Here is a 10,975-nt window from a genome sequence, read left to right on the forward strand (position 1 = left end):
AGCAAGATTTGGAATTCTGGAATAGAGTTTCTCTCTTTCCTGTCCACCTACATACTTGGTAGTTAGAAGCATGATATATGGAAATTTCTGGGTTTTGGAGAACCCATCAAAATAAGTACCTTAGCTTTTAGTTAAGGAATAACATTGAAAATAATAATAATAATAAAAAAAAAAAACCAATGAATTACAACTATTAAGCTAATATAAGGTACTTCTGTACTCCAAAAAAGAAGAAACAGAAGGATCATATTAAAATGTCTGTTAAAAAATAAAAAATAAAAGTACATTTTCAGGCTATGTAACTACCTAGTATCTGTCACTTTGAGGAGACACATACTCCAGGATATACTTCAGGATGCAAACCACATACTAAAAACACATAGCTTAAGCCTCTGTTAACACCACTGAAATACGTATCATCTTTTAAAAAAAATTAAAAAAACAAAAGCAAAAACAAGAGCTGTTATGAAGTTAATGTCAGAGTCCTTAATAAAATAATAAACTCAGAAAAAAAATAATTATACTACTAAACATATTCGAATGGCTACGCATCTTACCTCAAAAAGTCATGTATTACTATCAAACACCATTACATCTTGCTCACATTTCTACATCAGAAGTCAAAGACCAAAGCTCCAGAAGACCAAGCAGGATTTGCTTTGGCTTGCACTCAGTCTTTCCTGCAGCAATTCTTACCAGCCCTGCAGCAGGAATGACCACTCACCGGCATAAGGTCGCTCCAGCCAGACTGCGGTGAGAAGAGCCTGGGCTGGGAAAATCGACTCTGGTGTTTGACCCTCTGCTCAAAGAGCTGCCTGGAAGACTACTGCTACTACAGCTCCACACAGCACCCTGCAATCTCTAAACAATACTCTGTTCTCCTACATAGGTATGTATATATTTTTTAAATGGAAACAATATGTAGGGAAAGATTCAAAAGTCTAAACTCTTCTTTACGCTTTAGTTGCTTGACTTGGGGTGGGGGCCACACGTAAGCAAGATAAGTCCTCACTTCCACTTTCATTTCTCCTCACTTCTAACAACCACACCGTGTCGCTGGTGGAAGCTGGACTCCGGCACATCCAGGGCACACTCCTGAGTTCACTGTGAAGCAGTGGAAGTCAGCACCAGCCCTGAAGGAGCACAAACACCTTCCTCCAGCCCCTGCCACTTGGGCTGCTCCCACCCTTGTGCACTTCTTCAGGGACTAAAACTGGATAGCCAAAGCAGTTGGCAGAAGGCAGGAGCAGCAGGAGGGCTGCCAACAAGCAGCCAGAAGTGTGGTGGAACAACTTCCCTTGGCACCAAGGCCAGCTTGAGGTTACTGTGAAAACGCGGCATTGGAGCAAAGGGAAGGCTTCGTTCTGCTCTGCTTTTTCTAAGCGTCAAATTGTTAAGGTCACATTTCACAAGAAAGTTTTAAAAAAATCCACAAAAATTCTACTGTAAGCTCAAATGATTTGATTTCATCTGTTCAGTAAAAACACAGTTACACATTCAACGAGAATTCAAAGAGAAAGCTTTAAACAAATGTACAAACATTACATACCTTTTATTAGCAGTTTCCCTAGGTGTTTTTCCTGTCACATTTAAAACTATCCCTGTAACCCAGCTAGGAAACTGAAAACTAATACCATTACATATTAAGAGGAAATGCAAGCAAATGTACATAGCTGAGGTAAAAAAGCACAGAGATATTTTATCCCAAAGAAATAAGAATAAAGATCACTCAGGCAATTTCCTAAGTCTATAATAATTTGTAAAAAGAAATGCTAACAGCTCCACAAAAAAATTTAGAATCTTAAATGCCAGAGCAATAATGTGTTTAGTGATAAATTTTATTCTTTACCACTGAAATGATGTAGCAAATTAAAATTAACCTGAACTGCTGTAACACATTCAGTATCAACCGCATTATCCACCTCAACAAACTGCCAAGTAAACCAACTCGCAAAACTATTGTTTAAAAGGGAAGAGAGACCACTACTAAAACCACGTCAGCCTAAAAAAAATCCTTCGTCCTCTGCCAGCCACTGGGCATCCGTACAGCAGGGAGGGAAACGGGGGAAGGGAAAGGAGTGCCTCCAAAAAGAATAACAAGTCTGGAAACAAAACACGGGAGTGAAGTGAATCAGTGCTGAAGTGGCATCTTTGCAGAAACCTGTATGGCATCTCTTATTCACAAGCTCAGGCTCATACCAGTTGCCAGACCTGGAATGAAAATGGAATTTTCTCCCAGGCAGGCTGGCAACAAAAACAGTTTTTCACCTGCATCTGCAAAGTGGGGTAGATTCACCTGTTGAAATCATTTCAGCATATTCCATTTATTTAATATTTTGGTGTTACAGAGGACTTAGTATCCCTTTTTTTTTTTCCCTCCCCTGAACGGAAAGTGCCCATTATACTCCTCTAAATCCACCTCAATGCTTGGCACTCTGTTGAAAAATAATCTGGCCGAAATACAAGAGCTTGAGGTAAGGGAATGCATCATCTGACCTCAAATTCTAGAAAGTGATTAAGCCTACACACACCTACAACAACCAAATTTTAAAACATTTAAAATCAGCTTAGGTTTTTCTATTATAGAATTCATTTTAGGCACAGAAAATGAAGGAACAAGATTGTTTCACTTTCATTTCTTCTGTTTCCTCGTTCTCTCAGATTAGCATTAGAAAATTCTGCATTTGAATTGCAAAAATTCAGGGTAGCACTTCCAAACAGGAACAGGAAAAAAAAGAAAAAAAAAAAACCAGTTTCAAGAAGATGCTTCTACCCATCTGCCCTTTCACTTCTTCATCTCAAGTTTTTCAGCTGTAGTGAACTACTTTTAAAATCACACATCTTGGGTCAGATTTCACCACGGCTTATGCAAAGGCAAAGGCCAAGTGGAATCGTGAGCTCTTCCACTCTGAGTTGTGACAGAAAGCTCTTTTGCAAAGCATTTCTGTTTGAGCCATTTTGTTAGCAGTCTTCCTAAAGATGCCCGGTTCCCTTCGCATTCATTCTGTGCTTCTCTGTCACAGCTTCAGCTGCAGCCTGGTTGGCAGGTGGAGGTGTGCTGCAGCTCAAGGAAGATACACACTGACAGTTCCTAGCTATCCCCTAAGAGGAAACAGAACTTTCTCCTGTCTTCCTCTCAGCTGAGACCGCTCCTCTACCGAGACATCATTTTTCCAAGATAACAAGCAGAAATTCAGATATCTGTTGACATTATGTTAAATGTGTCCTAAAATTTGGTCCCAAATGACTCAAATGTCCAAAGATGTCTACAAGAGTGTAGAAGAGCATCTAAAAGGAAAGTGAACAGTCTCTTGTGGTTTTTTTTTTTTTCCCCCTCAGGGACAACTAGATTAAACATATATAGAGAAAGTAGTATAAACATAACTGCTATCACCTTCTTTCTATAAACCATTCCCTCCCTTGAGATAGAGAGCCCCGACATTTTTATCCGAGAACTGCCTTTATCTGCCCCATTATGATTGTCCACAAGCTGAAATCTCCCCAGCCAGCCTTCCAACGTAAGGGGGTGATTAACCTCAGCCTCCCCGGGCTAATTCCCAACGCAGCCCAGCTGAACCTCCAACAAAAATAAAGTGAAATTCAACTAACAAAGGCCACAGCCACAGACAGACACAAAAGGACAGGCTGTCTCACACGCTCTGCTCATATTGCAGCACGGGCGACGTCTCCTTCTGCAGACAGTGCTAATGCCCTGGTGAGAAGGGAAGGGGGAATGAGTCTTTTCTCCACTGTTACAGCCTCAGGCCCCTGTTTGCACCTGAGAACTCGCACATATCATTCCCTTGCTCTGTGCCAATAGTTAAGACGAAAAATCACGTGTTTATATTTGTTTTGCGATAAAGTAGACATAACTTAGTACAAACTGTTATCAATCCCTGGTGTTTTTCCAAACTACTTAGAACTAAAACTATCAAAAGATTACTGGCCACTAAAGCGCCTCAGGCTCCACCAGCAATAAACCCACAGGTATTCTTAGTAACAAACATGTAAGTGCTATCTACGCACGGCCTCAGATCCTCCAGTTTCTAGAAGCTAAAGGATTTAAGCTCGTAAGTATAGTACTTCCAAAAGCTATCCAGAAGGAAGGCAGCACAGTGCACATAACATTAAACACAACAAACACAGACACAGCATTACGTTAGCACCGGGCCTAGGGAAGATGAGCACGAAACTCTGATGTTAAATATTAGTGTGGAGGATTAGAAACTTCTAAGAAGGTTTCTTTAGATAAGCAAGCTTACATATAGAAGTGTAGTGAGCTTGTGTCTGAATTAGGCAAGTACCACTGAGTAACCAAAGTAACAGGAAACGCTTGGCTTTATACAAAACAGCACTGATGTACATGAACCCCACAACTAAATCCTTAAATGAAGAGAGTATGCAAGACAGGAAATCCATACAAGATGTGCCTGTTACAGGCTAGCTCCTATTCACATTGACACCCACTGTCTTTCCTACAGCAAGGCATAGCTCACTGCAAAGGTAAGAAAGAGGCATGCCACCAACAGCAGATGCCAAGCACTTCTTCCTGAACCTACTACTGCTGACAACTCCTGTCCCAAACTCATGACTAGCTGTGCGGTTGAGCTGGACTCTCTCTCCTTCCTTTTATATTTCACATGAGGACTTCTAATGCCTCAATACACTTTGATTCTGACTTCAATCTTACTGCAATAATTGTTTAAGCTTTTGAAAAACAGTAGAGCTTCACAATCAACTGAAGCACTGAAGCCAAAAGAGGGGTGCCACCTGCCTCAAATGTTGCTCTGTGCTGTAAGGTACATGCTGTAACCTGATCAGGAAACTGAACCAATTCAGCTCTCACTTTTAAAAACAAATACATTTGTACCAACACCGGGTAGGAGGCTGGAAGAAAAAAACAAAACAGTACAGCATTACATATGTGCAAAGCCTTTCAGAGGCTCAAGTAGCTTCTGGAGGCCTGAACTGACCACAAAGCTGGCTTAGATTGTAGCTACATGTTTAAACCCAGTCTATCCGTCTTGTTCTTAAAACTCCATTTGTCCTTGCCATTTATGCTAAATAAAAATATAATGCTATGTATTTTCAGCACAGAATTTTATCTGGTTCTTGTATTTAACAACACTGATCCTTCCATCCAAATTCTAATCCTTTAGGATATCCTTTGAACTACTTCACACCAGTTGCAAACTGGTTCACAAACTAATTCACTAACGCAAATGGATCTGCTACCCGTATCCCTGTGTCTGCTTTCCTGGTAACCTGTGCTTTCACTCCTGAAAGAAATATGCTGAAAACCATGACTTGAGAAAGGTTGTCAACTATACATTCATACAGTGAGCACACAGACTGAGTTGTAACTGTTTGTAACACAAAATTGATTCCAGAACCCCATCAAGTTTCGCAGACACCAAAAACTGTAATCTGAAAGTTACTTCTTGCTGGCAATGTTTCTTTTATACGACAGAAATAAAAATTACATAAATAATCTAGCAACATGCAACGCGTTTTTTTCCAAAGATTTACTAAAGTATCAGAACCAAGAGTATCGTATGCTACATATACATGTATGCATGCATCACTGCTCAAAAGCAAGAATGAATTTCATAAGATTCATTTCTGAATTTAGTCAATAGGTTTTTAGTACTTCTAAGCTAAAAGAATTATTGATTTATCACTTATGTACAATTAAACAACTTACGATTATATTGTACGTTGTTTGATAATGTGCCAAAAGCATTAGAAGCACCGATTCCCCTGGATGGCTTCCATTCTGCAATCAATCTGATAAGCAAAATGCAGGACCTTCCCTTCTATGAGCTTTTGGGACAAGTCAGTGCCAGTATTATATTATTAAGGTGGAGACAACAATGAAATGGAGCTAATTTAGAAGAAACACATTGTGAAATTTAGGAGCAAGCATTACAACTAGATAAACTCTCAGGTGGGAAAAATTTTTAACTGCCTTATGGCATCAGTGTGAACACACAAACTAAAACTTTGACAAGCAGAACCACAAGAAATATAAGAAGAGCTCCCTTGGGAAACCATGCTTTCAGACAGAACACAGGGAAATCCTTCTCCTCGTTCTCCCCATAGCAGCAATTCCCTTCAGAGCAAGGGCCAGGTAAATGCCCTGCATTGTGCAGGTGCCCCGTGGCATCTGGCTGTTTTTCTTCCTGTGCTAGCCAAGTACAAGTCAAAAGCCCCAGCTGTTTTCTATGCAAGAAGATAGTACAGAAAGAACATTCCTATCTCCCCCTACATATCTTCTGGGAACATATCCCCACATATATCTGATGGGAAACTTTACTTTCATCCTAAAAAAAAAAATAAAAAAAAATTAGGAAGCAATTATCACTGAAGTGAGCTAGAAAAAGATAAAAAAGCTCTTTTTACACAACTAATGTTTGAAAAGTAAACCTCTCACTCCTAATATAGCTCCTTCTGCCAGATGCTGTAATTAAGTCACATTTCCATGGCCGAGTTGCTTTTCTTGTCACGGAAATAATTATGTCATAACCATCAGGGGTCAGATGATACACAAGCACCTACTCAAACTGGAAGCACAAGTCAAACAAAAACAGAAACAACATGTATCCCCTGTTTTCAAACAAATGCAATGACTCTTAAACCCAGGGCAGCGTTCAAGAAACAAAGTAACATGGAGATGGAGTGAAAAACAAAAGCAATTAATAAATAGATTCTTATGTAGATGCAACTACCGCCTAAGCGTCCCAGTCCCTCCCTAGAACCTTAGCCTGGATCTGATTATATTGTTTCTCTGCGTGTTACCAGCTCGTCCTCCTATGACAGACCCAGAAACAACCTTAAAAGCCAGAAGGCCTCAGGTAATGTGACACATTCAGCCAACTGGCACACTGCAACCGACTGCAAAAGCCCGGGAGTCCCTTACGTACTTGTACACAAGATAAGCCAACAAAAGAGCCCTAACAGAGGCACAGGGATCGCTGTGCATCGTTTCAAGGCACACCACCGCGCACAGAAAGCAGAACCTCTGGTTTTGGCGAGTAACAGCAGGCAGGGGCACAGCTGGCGAGCACGGCCTGTCTCCCACCCCGCAGCATTTATTTAATCCCCGCCGGGAGGAAGAACAACAAACAACCTGCACGCACCCGGCTTCAGGCGGGATGCGGCCGCGGGGCCGGCCCCAGCTCCCCGCTGCCCTCGGAGCCGCTTCCGCGACAGCGCCGGCGCCGTGCCCGGCGACCCCGGCCCTGCCGCCAGCACGCCGCGGGCCGCCCGGGGCTGGGCGCTGCGGGCTGGGCGGGGGCCGAGGCCCCGCCGAGCCCCCCGGGCCCGCCTCCCCCCGCCGCGCACGGGAGGAACGGGCAGAGCGCCCAGCCCCCCCCGGAGGGACGTCCCCGGAGCCGGCGGCCGCCCCCGGAGCCCGGTACCTGGCTGCGGCCCTACGGGTACCGGGGCTGCGCCCCCGCCATGCCCGGCTCCGGCTGCTGGAGGCCCCGACGCCAGCGGCTCAGTCCGGCCCGGCCGCCATGTCAGCCGCGCGGTGCATTGTGGGGCGCGGGCGGGCGGGGGAGCCCCGGGGCGGGCGGCGCTGGCGGCGGGCGGGGGGCACGGCCCGGTCCGTCCCAGCCTTGTCCGGGGCTCGCTCGTCTGGGGGTAGCGCCCCGCTTCCCACCTCCCCGGCTGTCCCTCCCCCGTTCTGCGGCAGCACGGCGGAATGAGGGAACCAGCTGCTCCATTTTTTTCTAAGCTACCCCCTTTTTTTTTTTTTTTTTTTGCATTTTCTCTTTTTTTTCCCAGGCCGGGAGGGAATGCCCGGCCCCTCCCCGTGCAGTCGGGCTGACTTGCAGGGTTTAACAGGTGGTTGAGTCACCGTCCCTGGAGGTTTTCGAGAAATGTTTACATGTGGTGCTAAGGGACATGGTTTAGTGGGGAAATATCGGTGGTAGGTGGATAGTTGCACCAGATGATCTTGGAGGACTTTTCCAACGTTAGTGATTCTAGGATTCATCGTGGCTCTTTGAGGGTCTGCTCCTCTCCACAGCCTGGGCCTCACAGTTGTCCTTCCCCAGTTCCCTGTTCTGCACACTGACTGTTGGTGGAGGAGTGCAAGCAAGCTCCACACAAAGCTCAACCTCCACAGGCCTTCCCTATCCCTGAGATGCTGAGGGAAAGGGGGCCCTGGCTCCCTGCTCTTGGCTACAAAGCTGTCTCTGGCCACAGCGAGGGACAGCACCTTGGCCAGCATGTCTGCTGGCACTTGGGCAGGTCTCAAGAGATAAGGGCTGGCCTGCTGGGCTCTTGGCAGTGCTGCAGGGTGACCTAAAGGAATTGGCAAGTGTTTGAATAAGGCAAATATTTCAGGGATCCGGTACAGTGCTACCTCCCTTGGCAGTAAAATGCCTTGTTGGCTCTGCCTACCCCCCAGGGTAAGGAGGCCTGTCCAGAAAAACAAGGAGTTTAAGAGAGTGTTGTTGAACTACGGAAGAGGTTAAAAGGAAATTATTATTTGTGTTATAAAAATAACACAAATAATAGTACTGAAAACACTATCTTAGAGAGTCTGTAGGCAAATGAAAGTTGCAAAATGTGCAATACTGGACGCTATGAATACTGGCAAGATGTACCTTTGAAACGTATTGTCAATTCAGTACGATCCTTAGAGCTAATCTGCTTTCTCCTAGTTCACCTGAAGCTCAAATTTTACAGAATGAAAAATGGATACCTCAGTGTTTTGCTACTGGGAAGCTGTGCAGAGCAGACCTTTAGGAATGTGGGCCTAATCCAGCCAGCAGTGACAAAAATTGCAGTGCCGCAGTGCTGTCCGATGGGCAGCTGAGATCAGCTGGGTGGTGGCTTCAGATCAGTCCTATTTGACAAAGATATTGATTAGGTTTGGTAAGTCAAAGAGTACATTGTAGAAATAACTAAATTTAACTTGCTGCTGGATGCAGTGCTCCTAAATCAATATTTAGACATGCTACCGAGCAAACAGGCACCAGTTTGCAAAACTGACTGGCGTTTTTCCTATAAGCTGAACTTTCTTAGAATGTATCAGTTTCTTTCAACAATTTAGTTCAAATAGTTGGATAGACTTGAACAGAAAATGTTAGTGCAATTTTGCTGTGAAGACTTGAATCATTACAAAACCAAGTCACTGTGTATTTGGAAACAATTCTGCATTCTCTGCTGATGTTGAACGTTTTATTGCAGGGAATAGTATAGATACATGGCAGTAAAAGAGGAAGCTGAATTTCACTGCCAGCTGGCCATCATTTAAAGAATTTGCAATTCTGTGCCAATGATCAAAACCTTTCAGATTCTGAGCTGAGACTGTAGGAGAAAATGTAATTCTGAAAACAAGTGAATTTTGTGTAGAAAGTAGAGACAATAAACATGAAGGGTTGGAAGATTTTACTGAGCCCCTTTCCACGCTTGTCTCCTGTTGCAGCATGATGTCTTGTTGTCCCATACCTAAACTACTATATACTTATACCTTCTCTCATACCTAAAAATAATGGAATGGTGTATTGCAGGTTTATTTTTATGTTTTTCTGGCAAAAAAAAAGAGCTTAAATTATTTTCATTGTTGGAATGATTTTTAAACTGTTTTTGGAATTAATTTCAAGTTCTTTATTTAGAAGCATATAGTATTTTAAAGCCCTGATCTGCGTCTTCAGCTGTCTCTGAAATTCTCTACAGCTTCTGAGATGATTTATTTATAAAGTGAGGAAATCACACCTGGTTCATGGTCAGTATTACAGGCAGGGGAGTATACAGAAAGATAGAACTTATCTGTGAAGACGAGATGAGAACATCAGATTCTTAGCACAGTGCATTTTCCCTATAGACAGCATGGACGGAAGATTTTTCATCCATGTAGAACATCGCATGATTTCTTGATGTTGGATGTCTGCTTAAGCTGGAATACAGAAAAGCATGCAAAATTTGAAATGCTTAAAAACTACCATTAAATCTTTCAACTAATATAGTTTCTTCACTTACAGTAATGCCACTTATGCTTGAATCACCTAACCATATTTAATCACATATCAAAGATTTACCAAAACACTCAGTTTAAAAAATAAAAAATAAGAAACCCACACAGATTACAAAATGTGATTTGCTCATCAAAAGATATATTTCCAATATGCCTTGGATGTACTACTTAATTGTTTTCTGTAAATCACTACATTTTGCTTTTCTTTGCCAAGAAACACCAGAGTCAGGCACAGAGGAACAGTTTTTTTAGTCCAAAAAGAAATCAATGACCATTAAATGCTTTCTATGGTTGTTACTTTATATATTCACAAATTCTTTTCCCCCAGCAGACATCACAGCAAATGCTAGAAATGGGTATTTTTTCTTGTAGACAACCCAAGAACAGCATCAGTACACTAATTCTTAGGTACTGGTATGGCTCTAAAGATCTGAAAGCTTTGGTAACAAATTCAGTTCCTAATACTTAATGCTTCTTAAAAGCTCCTTGGTAATATTCTATCTCCTACATCACTGTCTGTGATCGCTGTCACTCATTGCAAACCAAGTCCTCACAGAGAAGTTCCTGAGGTCTCACCAGCAGTACTTGGTTTAACATGGTATTATGCATGGCATGTTTGTAATTCTCAGGTTTTGCGACTGTATGCCGTGACTCTTGCTGTAAGCACTTGTATCAGTAACCACTAGCAACCAAGCCACTGATATCCTTTGACATTACACCATAGTTACTAGATGCTATAGTATACTAAAAAAAATGTGCACATGCAAATCCATCAAAAATCACAGAACTCCCTTATTTTCCTAGGACATAGCTAAAGCAAATCTGTACGTCTGGCATTCTAGAGATGCATACAATCTTGCTATTCTTTGGCCAAAGAACTGACACTTTGATTCACATTGTACCCATAAAGGGCCTCACTCCACACACCACTACCACAAGGAAACACTGTTTTAGTATTTGGCTGCTCCATAAATATGTGCCTCT

At 42.7% G+C, this 10,975-nt stretch overlaps 1 protein-coding gene across 9 annotated transcripts in view; it reads right to left on the reverse strand.

Annotated features, from left to right (window-relative positions):
* Nucleotides 1-8,864, reverse strand: part of ZCCHC11 (zinc finger CCHC-type containing 11) — a 48,602-nt gene extending 39,738 nt beyond the window's left edge. For 6 of the 9 annotated variants that reach the window (XR_002441041.1, XM_021404261.1, XM_021404263.1 and 3 more), the window contains exon 1: nucleotides 7,422-7,554. The gene's annotated coding sequence lies outside the window, so the exon portion shown is untranslated. Of the gene's footprint in view, nucleotides 1-5,704; nucleotides 6,330-7,421; nucleotides 7,555-8,716 lie in introns of those variants that run through there. The other 3 variants (XM_021404259.1, XM_021404258.1, XM_021404260.1) reach the window with 3 other exon arrangements.

The sequence above is a fragment of the Numida meleagris genome, chromosome 7, assembly GCF_002078875.1.
Source record: "Numida meleagris isolate 19003 breed g44 Domestic line chromosome 7, NumMel1.0, whole genome shotgun sequence".
In the NCBI taxonomy this organism is placed as follows: domain Eukaryota; kingdom Metazoa; phylum Chordata; class Aves; order Galliformes; family Numididae; genus Numida; species Numida meleagris.